We start from the raw sequence: 18408 nt of genomic DNA on the forward strand, positions 1-18408 counted from the left end.
CAATCGGGCCAGTAATGATCCGGTCTACTGTCCCAAGTGTCTCTCAAGCTGGCCCTGGGCCACCGGGCAGTCCTTATTGTTGAGCCTTGATTTATTAAAAAAAAAGGCTGGATATTTTCTTTTTAACTTGTCTGACCTGTCAAAACCAAACAACCAATCAAATCAAAATAGTAATAACAAAAAAATAAAGAGTAAAACCAAACAGAGCTGTTTCAAACCAATAGTGAGCTTGAATCTTATGTGATGTCAAATTCAGCCTTTATAGGCTCTGAGACATGAAGGATAATGATCTGACTCCAAACACGAATTAACTTAAGCTGACTTTTGCTAGCAATAATCAAATTAACAAACAAAACTTTTTTAAAATTACTTGGATAAATATATTTTGGATAAATTGTAGGTACAGCTACACCCTTTAAATGCTTTTTTAATGATACCAGTCCAGCTTCATATTTCCCAAGTTTGTAAAACAGCGAGGCAAAAAAAAGTTGTTGTTTTTTTTTCACACCCAAGCAAGTTTTTTTCCCCTCACTCGTTCTGGGATATTCCCCTGATATATAAAGCTAATCCATTTCACTGTTGCCTCTTCTGAAGCTGGAACTTTCTGTAAGGACACATGTGTGCTTAAGAAGTTTTATTCAAACACACAACATGATCACTTCATGTTCAAATGCAAATCAAAAAAGGCACCCTCATTAGCTGCTTTGCTGTGTTTACAAAAAGGGGTTGGACAAAGATGGAGTCCGTAGTTCACTTGGAGGTGGGCATGTGTAAAAAAAAATAGCTAGTTACGTCTAAACTGCCAGGAAATTCAGACAGGTTAATTATGGCACATAAATACACTCAGACAGTTCATAAAAAAATTTAAAAAAATAAAAACTAGCTGCATTTTTTTTTAACTTGTCTGAACTGTAAGACAAAGCAAAAACCTAAAAAAAAAAAAAAAAAAAACTAGAACATGGAAATTTGTCTCAGATTTTCGTTATTTCCCAACATTAATGACAACGCAGTTTGCAAAGCAAGCCAGAGATTGACTTTAGCCATGAAAACAAACAAACCAAACAACCAATCAATCAAATCAAAATAATAATAATAATAATAATAAAAATAAAGAGTAAAACCAAACAGAGATGTTTCGAATCAATAGTGAGACTAAATCTTATATGTGATGTGTCAAATTCAGCTATTCAGCCTTTATAGGCTCTGACAGCACCAGTCGCTATTTTTTCCACACATCAAACATGACTGTGCTGGCAGACTGTCAGTCATTCTAACTCAGCCATTTTATTTTTCTCTTTTTTTTCTCTCTAAAACATGTAGGGCGGCAAAAAATGTAAGACCGTGACAAGTACCTAAAATAAGACAGCTTTTAATTTTATCGTCTCATTTCAAATCTTCTGCACAAAAACATCACATTTGCCATGAAAAAAAAATCCCCACATACATGCACAATATGATGTCATATCCTGTTCTCCAAAGGCCTACAATATCTAAACAGGAGTGAAACACCATAATTGCTTTTTACTCTTCATAATGCAAGTCGCTATTAAGGCTAATTTGACTCCTTCTCCAACAAGCTCTGCCATGTAAGTGCATGACACCTATGAGAATGAGCTGTCGTATTCTTTTCAGCTTTGCAGTGTCTTGGGCCGAGGTGTTGAAAAACGGGAGCATTTGATATTATTACTAACCTGACAATCACAGGAGCGACCGTGCTGAAGTGAAGGGCTGAGCTCTGTGTTTTTACAAGAGCTGGAATCTCTCTCAGACGATGACAACCAGCTTAGTCAGTCAAGTGGCCCGCGTTGGGGGACATTTTATCTGGCTTTCAGGCCTGAGGGAGATGACAACACAAAGGTGTAACAGTAATGCTTAGTAAGGATTTGTTAAATACTACATTTTATGAACAAGGCTGATGCTTCGAATGTAAAAGGGGGAAAAAAAAGGACAAAAGCTATACAAAGTAATCAGACTAACCATTTTCAACAGTGAAACGGGTAAAAACAGTAATATAGACTTATATCTTAAGCATGATAATTTTATTGAGTGCAATGTTGTATTTTAATGCTGTATAGATATTTATTTGGAGGTTTGTTTGTCTGTTTGTTTGTTTTTTTGTTTATTTATTTGTTTGTCTGTTTGTTTGATAATTTAAAAAAATACAAAAAACATTATAATATAAAACTGTAAAGTATTACATAATAATAATAATTGTAATAATAATGATTATTATTATTATTATTATTATTATTAGGGATGCTCCTATCGATCAGCTAGACATCGGTATCGATTGATAATCACATTTTATAACTCGATCGGTACTCAACAATCTGACCGATCTCACGAACTGATTGCAAGTGTTTGTTTACGATTTTAGAATGGCTGTATACACAACAGCTAAAATATATAGTGTCTCCTTCAACCGTATGACCTCTGCCAGAAACTCTGTGAGTCTCCCACATATTCATAGCTGCTCTGTGAGACCCACAAATCAAAGCAACGAGAGCGGACGAGCAAGAGAACAGATTGCAAGAGGCAAATGGATGATCTAAGCATAACATTTAAATGAATGGTTAAATAAATAGATATGACTTTTTGAAATATACTTATTGCAATAAACAGGTTTATAGGCATGTTTCATTTTAGTAAAGAAGTCATATTTATAGGTGTGCATTTTAACATATTCAAACTTTTCCCTCCTGTGAGACATGTTATATGATTATTCCATCACTTGCAATGTTTCTAAATTGCATTGTCAATCATTTTCTTACCAAATTTTTTGTATTTGTTTTATCTATTTTGTTCTGTAAAGCTACTTCTGATCATGATATGTCCACACTGAATGGTTATAAAAGAAATGTATTTACGAGATATTATGCAACATTCTTTATTTATTCTTTTAGGTATGGCAAGATCTCCACTTAAGTATAATACTTTGAGGGAAAAATCAGAATCTGTACTCTGTATCGATCGATTACAATGACAAGGAATCGGTACTCTGTATCAGCCTAAAAAATCCTGATGGTAGCATCCCTAAATTATCATTATTATTAATATTATTAATATTATTATTATTATTATTATTATTATTGTTGATGTGGTGTTGTACCAATAATAATTATTAGATCTAGCTGTTGCACTATTTATTATTTTTCTAAGCATCATTACTAATTACATTTCTAATATTACAGCATTATATTTATTATAGTATTATTATGATAATGCTGACGATGATGATGATTATTATTATTATTGTTAAAAATAATGTGTTTGTACAGATTTATATGGTTTATAAAAATTGTATAACGACATGGTTACATGTGACGAGGGGAGCTTGCTTGAATGACCCAAACAGGGGGAGAGTGCGTTAGAAGAAGGCTAAAAAGTAGGTCAATCAAAAACATGACTAACACCTGTGTCCTGCAGTGATTGGGATGGAGAGCATTTTAAATTTGGTCAAAGAGGGACAAATGCGAGAGAACAGAGAGACCTTGCTGTGCCCAAGTTTGCTCTTTGTTTGCCGTTGAGAGAAAAAAAATCTGAAGTTTATTGTTTACCTGAATCTCTGACCATGCCTTCTTACTCACAAACATATACTGTACGAACTTGATTATATTATGACCTAGTTGTACTCAGTTAAAGTCCTTTATGACAGGCCCGTAGCCAGCTGTGGTTCAGGTGGCTCAAAAGACCTTAGCCCCACTGACAAAAAGTAAGAGTTTGTCCCAAACACAAGCTCATTTATCCTAATTTGACTGCTATGTCATCCTAAATTTTGAAAATAACTCATCGAAGAAGGCTGAGAAAAATCTGATGTAAGTGATGTCATCTTTCACTACTGACCGACTGTATTGTTGCTAAAATAGAGAAACATTTTACAAGTAACATTAATTCTAAATCAAAGACAAAATGACAAATAAAAAGGAGTAAGGAACCAAATGTAAATTTTGAAGCATATTAAAGTTAATTTTATTACTAATTAGGCTTTTGTTGTTATCCATACATTTTCAAATATGCTTTTTTTACAAGAAAGGCTAAAGCTCTACATTATTATTATTATTATTTTTATAATTATTATTATACTTTTTATTATTCAATTGGCCAAATTCTTACTGAGGAAAGTTGAATGTGCTGGCTAGTTTGGTATTTGCTTAATAAATGACAATCGGCCACTTAGGGCCTACTCACACTATGCCATCCGTACCGTGCCCAGGCCCGTTTCCCGGATCGTTTGAGAAGTGTGAGTGCGCTGAATCGGGCTCAAGCACGGTTCACTTGGCCGGCCCTGGCCCGGTTAGAAGAGGCGTGCCTGAGCGCGGATCACTTGGGCTTTGGCGCGGTACGCTTATGATATAACGGCAAAGATATCCAAGAACAACCCTTTCACCAGGCTGGCTACGGGCCTGTATGAGGACATGCCTTGTGTCCCTGTAATCCAAAACGCTTAAAAATCATGCTTAACAGGCTTTTGACATTAACAATTTGCCACAGGTTTCTTGTGAGGATTGGGCCAAATAAGCTTTTTTTTTTTTTTTTTTTTTTTTACAGTATAACATTCATTACGTCTAAGTAATCCCTGTAAACCATTTTGCCTGCCAAGTAATCTCTTCACAAATTGTATAAAAATAAAATCTATTAAAAATAAAAATTAAAAATAACTGTGTGCTACACCCCAAAGAATAAAACATTCACTCAAAAAATAAATAATTAAATAAAAAAATAAATAAAAAAAAAATATATATATACATATTGCTGCTTGTTAAAACTACTTATTTAAAAGAAGTTGAAACAACACAATTCTTGATTTTTGTTTAGGAAAACTTAGAAAAATTGTTTTTTGTTAAAACCGCTAAGTTAAATTAATTGTTAAAGTTAAACTAAAATACAATTTTAATTAAAGTGAATTAAAAGTAGAATTATTTATTAATTCAATTAATTTGTGTCAGGAAAACATGAATGATTTGTGTTTAACCCTGCATTTTTTACAGTGTATGTTTATGGGTTTGTTCCAATACTCATAATAAAAAAATACATAAAAATAAAAACATGCTTGCAAAAGTCCTGCCAGAGTAGCTGTTTGCTAATAAAACACCTACATGACATATTAATGTCAGAAACAATGCACAGTGTCATAAATATTCAAGATCTTTTTAAATCAAAAATCACAACTGTAAATACTACCCTACAGTTACTACAGTAACTAGTCGAACAAACGAAAAAGACTGTAAATATCACATTACTTTTTACAGTACACTATCAGTATACTAAAAAAGCAAACTTGTGATATATAGCATTACAGTATGAGTGAGACAGGCGATGACAAGTTTTATGACTTGACAAAAAGCTTTTCATGTTTGGGATTTTTCTGTTTGAAGGATTGACAGGCGATCTCCAGCTCTCCATCTGTGACTCACCGTGATCTTCAGGCCTGCTCTGTAATCCTGTGTGTGAGTGTGTGAGGAGGTGACAGGCATCATGAGGACTGACAGCTGTAAAGCCCTTTACAAACAGCAGCCCGGTGCAAATTTCAGACAGCCGAGGCCGCAGGACGCACACAGTACTCAGAGAAGTTTAGGCTCCACGCCAACAGGAGACTGACAGATGAAACTTTCTGAACCAATTCATTCTGCAGGAAAGAAGAAATGCAGATGGGGGCTTGGTTACAATGGATGCCGAATATTTTGTGTTTTATCAACAACAAGCAATTTTTGAATCGTCTTTTGAATTTATCAATTAGATTTGTGTACTTTTTTTCTAATAGTCTTTTGAATTTATTAATTTAATTTGTGTATTTTTGAATCGTCATTTGAATTTATTAATTGGATTTGTGTACTTTTGAATCGTCGTTTGAATTTATTGTTTAGATTTCTGCATTTTTTAATCCTCTTTTAAAGTTATTATTTAGATTTGTGTATTTTTTAATCGTCTTTTGAATTTATTAATTGGATTTGTGTATTTTTGAATCGTCATTTGAATTTATTAATTGGATTTGTGTATTTTTGAATCGTCATTTAAATGTATTAATCGGATTTGTGTACTTTTGAACCATCTTTTAAATTTATTGTTTAGATTTGTGTATTTTTTAATCGTCTTTTGAATTTTTTTATTGGATTTATGTATTTTTGAATTGTCTTTTGAATTTACGAATTGGATTTGTGTATATTTGAATTGTATTTTGAGTTTACAAATTGAATTTTGCATATTTACAAACTGTGTGTTGAGCTTACAATTTATATTTTCTAATGTGACTTGTGTTGTGGATGTATGAACTATATTTTGTAAATATATTATTTTTGAGACTGATTTGGCTCTATAATGAACTAGCAATGATATTTCAGAGCATAAATATGAACTACAAAACTGAAACATTCAGAATTGAACCAAAATGGTGTTTGATTTTTAATTATAATCATAGATTAAAAAAAAGATTTAATTGATAAAGATAAATTAAAAGAAATGTGGATCCAAATCATTTCAAATGAAGAGCTATTTATTAATCTATGCAAGTGCAACATATGTCAATACTAATTTTAAATGTTGGCTTAATCCCTCGTGAAAAGAAAACAATCAAACAAAAAAAAATAGTATTAAAAGTCTAAAGATAAATGCATTACAATTCAGTAGTACAATCGAGAAATCACTAAAACAATACAACCAGTGAACGACAAACAGAACAGTGAGGGTGAGGTTTCATGATTCACTAATTCAAATGTTCATTCAGGGTAAGTCACCAGTAAAGGATTCATTAATTCAAATAATCTGTTCAGAGTGAGTTCACTTGATTTTCTTGATGCAAATGTTTCATTTAGGGTTAGTCTCCAGTCAGTGATTTACTCATTAAAATGATCAGCTCAGACTGAGTATCTAGTCAACGATTCACTGATTAAATGATGTGTATATAGTTAAACGGGTCGCACACCGGACTCGCCACTTATTGCTTCGACACTGCGTGCACATGACAGTTGGAAGTATCGCACACCAGCCGCACACATTGGCATGCTATTTAAAATAAAACTATTCAGATGGCGCTTTGTGACACGGCAAAAATATAAACAGTGTCCTGAGTCAGCGCCGCGAATAGGTAAAGACTTGCTGCGCCAGTGTGTGTACCCCCATAGAAATCTCTGTTTCGAATTCTAAAATGCATGGCACGACGAATCTGGTGTGCGACCCCCTTTATTCTCCAGTAAATGATTCACAAATTCAATTGATCTGTTCAAAGTGAGTCTCCACTCAATCATTCACTAATTCAAATACTCTGTTCAGGGTAAGTTTTCATGATTCATTGAATCAAATGTTTCATTCAGGGTGAGTCTCCAGTAAATGATTCACTTATTCAAATTATCTGTTCAGAGTGAGTTTTCTTGATTCATTCGATTCAAATGTTTTGTTCAGGGTGAGTCTTCAGTCAATGATTCACTTATTCTAATGATCCATTAAGTGCGAGTCTCCAGTCAATGTGGTTTCACATGTTTTCACTTGAATTATCATGCATTATACATATGATTATCAGAGTATAATTTTTTAGTAATTAAACTTTCGTGCAAAATAAACATTATCATTAAGTACTTACATTTATTAATTAAAATAATTAATAATCAAGTACTTTTGTACTTTGACTCAAGTGATATTAGCTTTATCATATATTGAATACAATTAACGTCCAAATTGGACTAACCAAATTTGTTGCAAAGCTACATATCATTATGTAGCTAAATAAGTATAACACAAGTCTACTACCTTTTTTTCACATGCTTAAGTATCAAATAGTCAATAATATATACATATTATAAGCATTTCAATAAAATCTTTGGTCCCACTTTATATTAAGTGGCCTTAACTAATATGTACTTACAAAGAAATAATAGTTTGTTACAATGTACTTATTGTGTAAATACATGTATTTACTGTGTACTTATGCTTGATTAAATACATGTATGTAATTACATCAGTAGTTAACTTTTGTAATTACATTTGTAAATACACTGTTTACCATCCCTTACACCTTAACCCACCCTTAAACCTACCCATGCCACCAAACCGGTTCATAACCCAACCTCTATCCCAACTCAAAAGCACCACAAGGGTTCTCAAATACACAACCCGGGCTCATTGTGGAAACGTAGTCCTGCGGATGGCGGGTACGTACGGCTGCAGTTTTTGTTTTCGCGAATCCGCGAGAGGCCGCTGTTGTGCGCTGTTGTTTTCGCACCTCAGACGCCTCTCGCGGGTGCGGGCGCGGGTTCTCGCGTGAACCCACCGGAGGCCGCTGTCCGACTGACCGGATGATTGACTGCACGACCGGCCAATTGGCCAACCCGCCCTCCTCCTTCCCTGAACCCAACCAATTTTACAGATCGACCCGCCCACCTGCTCGCTTCCCTAAACCAGAGAAACAGTTTACAAAAGCCGCTCAAAAAAATAAAAGCCCCGATTTATTTATTTTTTTCTACCGCGTTTTTGGATTTTGCTGCATTCTCACCCGTCACGAAACTCGTTCACTAAATTTTTGGGATTCTGTTTTTGTCTTACCTGATTGCTGGAACCGCTCTTCCCCGGACTCGAAACCGGTCGTCGTGGACGACTCCTCTCTGCAACTCGAGCCTGCCGACGTACACTGTGAGCTGAGTGGACAAACGGGTTGCAGCGGGGAAGCCCTCCACAAGGAGGTAAGGCAAGCGCGAAAGGGAACAGCGTCACACCGCCCCGCAGCGTTCGCTTGAAAATAAATTAACGCGGCCATACGTACCCCCGGAACGTATTTTGCTGTCTCCAGAAACGTCCGCAGGACTATGTTTTCAGAATGAGCTTGGGTTGCAAATACATTATAAACAGTAAGTATATTGTATTTATTTTTTGATGTAAGTGCATAGTAGTTAGGGACACTTAATATAAAGTGGGACTAAATCTTTTGATCAGTTCCTCATAGTATAGATCTGTCCATTCATCTGAACAGGTATAATTCTTAAAATGACCCACAATCAGTCAAATGTTCTTCCGCTGTGTGGTTCACACACAGAAAACTGGTGTTAATTATAACAATCTCTGCTCCATTCCTCCTCACACACTACTTAAACTGAATCACTGGTGTTGCTTTTTGTAATTGGCACCCGTCCATCTGGTTTAGCTGTTCATGATTGCAACATGAACAGTAGACGTTTCCTTCAAACAAGTGAAGTCAGAAGCACGGCTTTGAACGTCAAGAAGGCCTTGAGGGATCAGATCCATTGCAGACAATCACTGATGAATGAAGAACATATCGAGCGCACAATCTTGTCTGAAAGCTGATCATGTCTTGATATTCAGCCTGCTGAAAACAGGCTTTTCAATCTTTCAGTCGGCCGTTTGAAGTAAAGCCTGTTGTGGCATGAAAATGAAGTGTGTTGACTTTTTGTGAATGTACTTCAGTGAGTAACACTGATTTCATGTTACATAAACAAATGAAGACATAAAAGAAATAGCTCGAAATAGCTCTTGCTTTTAACATTTGTTCTGCTTTTTCCCCCCTCCTGTGAAATTTAGGAACATTAAAGCAAAGTGAAATGCGGCATAGTTTGAAAAGAGAAGCTTATCCGTAATCTCTTATTATTTAAGAATGGGTAGGGAGGCAGTCGTGGAAGGTGTCTTAAAAAATCAAATTCTCCTGTCAGACTGGCTTAAGGAATCGCTTGTATGTGGATTCATGTTTGAAGGTTAACATGTTCATGTCTGTTTCAGGCCATTGGGAAAAGCTTTCAGACTGAAGACCTTTAAATTAACAATAGAATGAAAGGATACTCCTTAAGAGTCCTGTGTTCAGGTGAAACGACATCTTAGCTTCTGAATGAATGAATGAATGAATGAATGAATGAACAAACGTACAGAGGAATGAATGAATAGCAAAGCTTGCTTGTGCAGAAAAATTTGACACAATGTCAATTTATTCTCGGGAGGTATTCTTGTATAAAGTATGAAATTATTTAATACACTGGCAAATATAGGGATGGGTATCGTTAAAGTTTTAATGGTATTACAATTTTTATTGATACCACTTATCGATTCAGCACTTCCAGTACTTCACTACTCTTTGTAGTATTTTTTTTATGAAAAAACAAAAACAAATTGAACAGAATTAACAGCACTTTATTTTGCTATTACATTTTAAAGTAAAATATATTAAATCAATTATTGTGAAACAAATAAATATATATTTTATTATTGGGAAAGAATGTATGGTTTGAAGGAAAATGACTCTCAAATCAACATGTTTGCCTATTCTGGGAGAAGTCGGGACCTTTCTTGGTTTATTGTGCTCCCTGCAGTTGAAATACCCTCTTGGAGTTGCAAAATGCAGTTAAATGAGATAATGTTTATGACTTTTCATTAACGCATTTACATAAATGAGTTATGTGATTCTCATGTGAGATTGCCAACTGTGCAGATGAATATCAAATAGTTTAAATTAGAAAAGGTTGGTCTGCTAAATTATGCTACAATAAGTGATGTTTATTTAGCAAGAATTCTCCAGTACCGATAGCAGAACAGTTAACGTCAGAGCTTATACTTCGGTCTTTTATAATGTAGCACCGATACCGATGAAGTACCAAGTTTCAGTACCCATTCCTAAGCAAATATATTAATTAATACTGTTTTATTATAACCATAAAACATTAATCAAATCTCAAGTTAATTAACTGATTTAATCCTATCAAACACTGTATTGTTTATTGAATATTGAAGTAAAATGCTAATTTTGTCTTTCATTTATTTCAAAATTGTCAATATCTTGTACAATTTTAAAAACAAGAGACCGTAAAGTTCAACACCCTACGTCGACTGTGAGTGACATCACTTCGGAATACAAACACGCCAAATATAGTCGTCCCACCCCTGTGGTTTGATTGACAGGTTTCAGTGTAGACAGAAATTCAAATGCAAAAGGGTTTGCGATTCCATTTGAGTTTTGGCAGGTTACATGCACAATGCAGAGAAAAAGAATGAGCAAATGAAGCAATTAATATTGGTATTTAGATTTGTCAGGCTCATAGGCCGCAAGACATAGTAAATGCATTTGCAAAAGCTTTTTCATTAGAATTGGGCAGTCACTGTGTTTGCAGGATTTGAATCTTGTAAATCTTATAAATCAAAATTGCATTTGAAAATAGTCCATGATATCTTTCCATATATATCTGAGGTATCACCAGATAGCAGGTGAGTTAAATTTAGTATAAAAGCTTTTCCATTGTCTCGGCCTGGCCACAGAAAGTTCAACATGGCACCTCTTGGCAAACAAATCTCAGAAGACCTGAAAAAACATATTGTTGCTTTACATAAAGATGGCTTAGGCTGTAAGAAAATAGCCAACACTCTGAAACTGTGCTGCAGCACAGTGGCCAAGACCATCCAGTGTTTTAAGAGGACAACAGAACCATGGTTGGCCAAAGAAGCTGACTGAACGTTCTCAGCGTCACATCCTAAAATTCTTCGAAAAAAAGTCTTTGAAAAACAGATGGACGAGTACTACTAGTATTGCTGCAGTATGTTTGTGTACTTTTTCTAATTTCCCTTTAAGTGGAAAAAATAAATTAATTGAAATGAAAATTAAAGTATAAAAAGCAGAATTGAACAAACAGATTTTCCCAACCAGCAAATATTAATCTGACACAGAGTATAAAAGCAGTCACTAACCCACCAATGATTAAATCTCCAAAAGACTGACAAAAACATTGCTGAATTGTAGCTTTGACATGGACATGAGGGATATAAATTACTGAAAAACAGCTATGGGTGAAGTATATTGTTCGTCGCAAGTGCTCAGTTTGCGATCACATCTCAGTTCTGTTGATTTGTAATTTCAAATATTCGTAGCTTGAAAATGAGAAATATGACTGCTATTAATTTATGACTACAATGGCGAGGGCTTAAACGGAGCAGTGCTCATAATAGAGCGAAAATGTTTTGTATTTTTGTAGGAAACACAGTTTAGATATTTTTAGAGTAAGAGGTCTATCAATGAATGTGTCAGGAATATCGAAAACTAAACCAACTTAACTCCGATCCTTTAGCACCCCCTCACAGAGCTTGATCCACGCTGGCATTTCTCCCCTCGAGTTTTAGGTTTTGAAAAGGAAAAAAAATCCACCACCCAGTCCAAAAATGTAGAATACCGGGTAACAGATTTGCACAATCCATATACTGTACACAACGCTTTGGCCTATTTCCCTCTCTCAAAAGCTTGACAGACCTCCTGCGCATGGCTAAGGTTGCTAAGCCATGATTGCGAAGGGTCAATTAGGTTAACTAGGCAGAATAGGGTAAATAGGCAAGATAATGTATAACAATAGTTTGTTTTATTGACTATTGAAAAAAATGTACCTTAAAGAGTCTAATAATTTTGACCCTAAAATGTTTTTTTTACCCTAAAATGAGGCTTTGCTGAAAACCTGAACCCCAAGTATGTATGAGCAGTAATATACAGCCGTATATTACATATATTACATATAAAACACTCAGTCGAGGAAACAATTTGTCTTGGTTTCCATACGAGCATCACAGCTGTGTTCTGATCTTGGGAGAATTATTAAGAAAGATTTGAGGCTTTTGACAGGCCATCCGAGAGACGTAAAACAGAAAGCCTTGATAATGTTGATGGGTTATAGTTTAAAGAGAGGTGCTGAACTCAGAGGGAATCAAAGCGTCATTAATAATCTGCGATAAAGTCCTCCTGAGGCTCAGCAGATGCACAAAAACAGCTCTCCGCTTAAATGGATACTATCGGCGGGTTAATTCAGAGGTCAGGACTCTTGGCAGCACGGAGTCAGGCTGATTCAGAAAGCAAATAATGGGCCCTTAAGATAAAGCTGGCTTTAAAGTGTCCTATGGTAGCCAAAAACAATAAATTCATATGATGGAGAGAAGGAGTCTGAAAAGCAGGACAATTAGATTAATGAGTCAACTGAGCTGCTGGTGCAATCGCCATTGAGGACACAATCACTTTAACAGGCCTCCAGTCTTCATCTGCAATATATACACTTTACTAATTTATTTACAAAGTCAGACATGCAGATTTGGAAGGGAGTGAAATGTTCCCCTCAAATCTGCTTAAAAAAGAAGAAATATGACATTGAAGATAATTTAGCAACTATACACAGGGTTCTTGTCAAATTTAATTAATTGTCAAGCACTTTCGAGACTTTTTTTTAGCACTATATAATTGTGGTAAAATACATATTTACATACAATGCTCAGCATAAATGAGTACACCCCTCAAAGATCTCTCTTTTTATTTAATATTTTCCACAGGATGCTTTATAATAATATGTTTGTGAACAGTGGCGGTTCTAGTTTAAATGGCACCTTGGGCGAACCAACCCAAATTAATATGTTGGGAGAAAATATTAAATTAATTTTATTATACAGTCATGTCTAATGTCTAATTATGTCTAATTTGTCAAGATTGGTATTTTAGAAAATCTGGAATATATTGGTAAAACATACTAAATACTGAACAAAAAAAACTTTAATGTTGAATCAAAATGAAGTGCTTACCAATGCACCTTATTAATTAATAATCAATAAGTTTTGATGTATTTACAGTAGGAAATGTGCAAAGTGTCTTCATGGAGCATGAGCTTTACTTAATATTCGAATACATTTTCCATAAAATAAAAATCTATAATTTCGACACACAATGTTTTTTTTTTTTTTTTTTTTTGCTGTACAACATAGGACAACATGTGGTCTAGGGTCAATCAAAAACACACAAATAAAAAATGTTAATTTAAATAAATGCTGACTTGTGAATTTGATATTCAACCATTTAAAATATTAAGATGAATAAGTTCTTGTTTTTATTTTAATTATGTAATTTATACAGTTACATAGTATTTCTATTCACAAATAACTATTGAATAGCTCATCTCAGAGTTCAACATTGATAAAAAAGGTTTCTCAAAATCCAAATCATATTACAATGATTTTCTGAGCGATCATTTGACCAAAGTGATAATTAATGAAATTAAAAATATTAAAACTAATATAATATATTTTGCAATGTTAGTTTTTAAATTAGGCTGCATGGTGGCGCAGTGGGTAGCACGTTTGCCTCACAGTAAGATGGTCTGGTTTGAGCCACTGCTGGGTCAGTTGCCATTTCTTTAGTTTGAAGTTTGCATGGTCTCACCGTGTTGGTATGGGTTTCCTCCGGGTGCTCAGGTTTCTTAAGTCCAAAAACATGTGGTATAGGTAAATTGGGTAAGCTCAACTGTCCATAATGTGTGTGTGTGTGAGTGAGTGTGTATGGATGTTTCCCAGTAATGGGTTGCAGCTGGAAGGGCATCCGCTGCGTAAAACAAATGCTGGATAAGTTGGCAGTTCATTCCGCTGTGGCAACCCCTGATTAATAAAGGGACTAAGCCGAAAAGACAATGAACGAATGATAGTTTTTAAATTTAACTTTGTGAACTAACAATGCTGAAAAACATATTTTGAAAAAATAAAAAATAAATAAATAAATATAAATATATATATATATATATATATATATATATATATATATATATATATATATATATATATATATATATATATACACACTGTCTATTAATGAATCATCTTGCACCACACAGACTTTTGTCCAATCAGATGCTCTTCGGACCTCTTCTCACTATCTAGGAACTGTAAGTAGCAGCAAATCACAATTTAAATTAAGTCTCTTTACAATTTAAATTAATAAATCCATTTAAATTCTCTAGATATTTCCCACCCAAACTCCATTATCAACGTACTTTACCTCGCACTGTACAAGCAAATGTTATAACGAATATTATTTACATCTAAATACTACACACCAAGTTAAAGTAAAATGTACTTGCATTTGCAAAACTAAATTCAGCTTTCTTTTTTTTACACAAATACTACAACGAATCATCCAAACGCAAATGTAAACAATGAGTTCTTTAGCGCCACATGTTTAAGAAACTGAAAACTAGTATTGTAAAAGTAATTTACACAGTAAACATACACGTCCATGACAGCTATTCTTAAAAATGTGTCTTCAACGTTCAAAATGAAACCTGGTCACTAATAAACTCAAAGCATTTATCATCCCCATCAATCATTTTTATACCCAAATGTCTGTGGTTCTGACTCTTGTTTTGATAGAAATGGAAAGTAGTGTCCAAACATCCATTGTTGCAACAGCAACCACTGCTGACTCAATATTTGTACTTTTATTATTGATGATGTACTCATAAACACTAAAAGACAGACAGGTCTCGATACACTAGATAATGCCAGAATGAAAAAAAAAACTATCTCTATTTATTTAATCAGCTGTTGTTTCGTTTCTGACAATTTCATTTTCATTTTTAAACATGCAAGGAAAAATTTCTTGAAACTGAATGTTGACAACCTGAAGGTCTGAAAGTCTGAAGAAAAGCAGACATATTTAAGCTTTGAACTGAGCCGGGAGTGTAGCAAACCTTTCTCAAAAATAGCATCCACCAAAAAATAACAGCTTTCATGGCGTTTAACTGTAATCCCCTTTACTTTCTGCCACAAACATTAATTTTAACAACTTGTGGCCCTCGCGGGACCATCTTTCTCCCTGCGCTCAGAATACTTCTATGGTCCATTTAGCCTAAACTTCTCTGGTTCTGCATTTGTAAATATTTATGTAAAGCATAAAACAATGGGTAATTTTGGCTCTCTGGGCTCTGGTATTTTGAATGCAAACACCAAATGTAGTCTGAGAGGGATAAACGTTCAGTCCGGTGTGCTTTAATTGGCCAGAGAGAATCTGGGAAGGTCATATTGCTCCTGTGCCACTGTTCCCTCCATTAAATCCTTACAACAGATTGCAGATATAAAAGTTTTTTTAATGTTACCGGGTGAAAAAAACAGCAATGTCCAAGCATCACAAGAGGAACAAACCCTTCAGGAGGGAACAACCAATATATATAGTCCTGCTGTGTTTGTTTGAACAGGACTGTGGTTTTCACAATCAAAAAAAAACTCATTTTAAACTTCTTGTCCTAAATTGACATGACAACATCTAGAGGAAATGCAAAAAAGTAAAATATGTAATTTTAGAAAAGCTAACAAAATTGCTGCACCCTCAAAACAATCCATTCAATTGCATTGACTAAAAAAATCTTAAGAAAATTAAGTGACTGAAAACACTCGCAAAATCACAATGACACAAGGGAGACGGTAACATACAATAAGCAATTTGCTGAAAAAGAATGTTGAACTTGAACCATCTTAATTCAAACAGTCAAATGATGAAATTATATAAAACTATGTACAGTCAAAAATATTATTATTATTATTTTTAAAATATTTCCCAAACAGAGCAATGCATTTTTCACAGCATTTCCAATAATATTTTTTTCTTCAGGAAAAACTCTTGTTTGTTTTATGTTGACTAGAATAAAAGCAGGTTTAATTTTTAAAACTCATTTAAGGTCAATATTATTAGCCCCCTTAACCAATATATTTTTGATTGTCAACAGAACAAGCATTATACAATTCCTTGCCTAATATAACTTATTTACTCAGTTAAGCCTTTAAATGTCACTGAATACTAATCTCATGAATAATATCTAGTAAAATATAATTTACTGTCATCAGGGCAAAGATAAAACAAATCAATTATTAGACATTAGTTATTAAAACTATTATGTTTGGAAATGTGTTGAAAAAATGTTCCCACTTTTAAAAGAAATTGGAGAAAAAATATAAAAAGCAGGGCAAATAATTTTGACTTCAACTGTATTTATTGAGCAATAAAAATAGACAATAAATAAATGAATGAACTAATTAATGCTACTGGGTGAAAGGACCAGCAATATCCAAGCATCACAATAGCAGAAGTGGATCAAATCATTTAGGAGGGAATAACTGCAAGATTTGAGGCCTGTGTGTTTGATAGGCCTATTGTTTTCAAAATGAACAGTTCCTTTTAAACTCCTAGTCCTAAATTGACATGACAAGACCAAAAAATAAATTTTAGGAAAGCTAACAATAGAATCGCTGCCTCCTCAAAACAATTCAGTCAGTTGCAGTTGCAGACCAAAAAAAAAAGACAAGAAAAAAATCAAGTGACTGAAAACACTGAAATCAAAAAGACACAAGGAAGACAATGATATACTGTAAGAAATTTCCTGAAAAAAGCAAATGCTAAGCTAACAATGTTAGAACTTGGAACCATCTTAATTTAAACAGTCACATGAGGATAAAGTAATCAGAAAAAATTCTACTAAAAGTGGACCTCTAAAATGACCCAAGAAGGAAAATAGTAAACTAGTGAAGAAGCAAACAGTTTCATTTTTGAATTTTTTGTTTTTGTTCAATTGTGTATCTGCACCACTCAAAGGAAAAATTTTTATTTTATTTTTTTTATGATAACCTATATTTTTTATGATAACAAAATATACATTTTGTTTTTATTACAGCTTTCCCCAATGAAAAATGATTGAGCTCAAGCGCATCAAATAAAAAGCAAATAAGAAGCATCTTAAAGGGGGGCGGGACATGTTAGACATTAGAGAGCATTTGATTGGTCAGTAGATTTGATGAGAAACTGAAGAGATAACATCAAAATAAATAAATAAATAAAAAATAAAGCTTAATACATTTAGGCGGAAGCGACCAATTACAAGTTTTTAATGTTTACATCTTCTAAATATGAATTTTGTCACTGTTTTGGACACTATCCTTAAGTCTACACTGTAGGATTAAAAAAAAAAAAATGTTATTTAGATTTCACAGGGACTTTAACAGACTTAAAGACTAATAAAGAATGAAGTAACATTGGCAAAGATGAACAAATATCATAATTAATGTACTGTTCATTGTTTGTTCATGTTAGTAAACGCATTAACTTAAAAGTGTCACCAAAAAAATTATATGATCAAAAAATTGCTTCATATAGTCAAGTAAAGAAGAGGCATAACTCAAACCAGCTGTCAAGAAAGCTTCAGAATAGTCAAGGGTCAAAGAAGTGCCATATTCACAATGTCTTCAAAGAGCCGAAAGCTTAGAGAATGAGTAATTGTTGGTGTTGAGCAGGTCTGAGTGAGAAATGAGTTCACTGTGACATTGTCCACAGCAGAGGAGTCTGACTGCCTCAGATATCATACAATATGATGGATAAGAGCAGCCTATGCTTTTTCAAAGGCCTACATTACTGCATTCCCCACGTGAAGGCAATATTTATCTTCTTTCAGTCTCTTTCTGCCGAGGATTGAGTGGGTGGTTGTCTTACCTGTCTGGAATAAGGTTTTACACTGAGAGCTAGGAGGGAAAGCCAGAATAACCATGAAAGGACACAGTCACAGCAAACAAACATTTCAGTGAGTTTGTAGGATATTCAGAAACAATAAAATAATTCACTACATATATGCATATTTTATTAAAAATTTAAAT

General features: G+C 34.1%; 1 protein-coding gene across 6 annotated transcripts in view; it reads right to left on the reverse strand.

The window, feature by feature from the left end:
* The window catches only part of sema4c (sema domain, immunoglobulin domain (Ig), transmembrane domain (TM) and short cytoplasmic domain, (semaphorin) 4C), a 665691-nt gene that overhangs the window by 551659 nt on the left and 95624 nt on the right, over positions 1-18408 (reverse strand). For all 6 annotated transcript variants that reach the window (XM_087252268.1, XM_087252265.1, XM_087252269.1 and 3 more), the window contains 2 exons: positions 5415-5626; positions 1692-1834 (listed from right to left, as the gene is read on the reverse strand). The gene's annotated coding sequence lies outside the window, so the exon portion shown is untranslated. The remainder of the gene's footprint in view (positions 1-1691; positions 1835-5414; positions 5627-18408) is intronic.

The sequence above is a fragment of the Danio rerio genome, chromosome 5 (genome assembly GCF_052040795.2).
Source record: "Danio rerio strain M-AB ecotype USA chromosome 5, GRCz13ab, whole genome shotgun sequence".
In the NCBI taxonomy this organism is placed as follows: domain Eukaryota; kingdom Metazoa; phylum Chordata; class Actinopteri; order Cypriniformes; family Danionidae; genus Danio; species Danio rerio.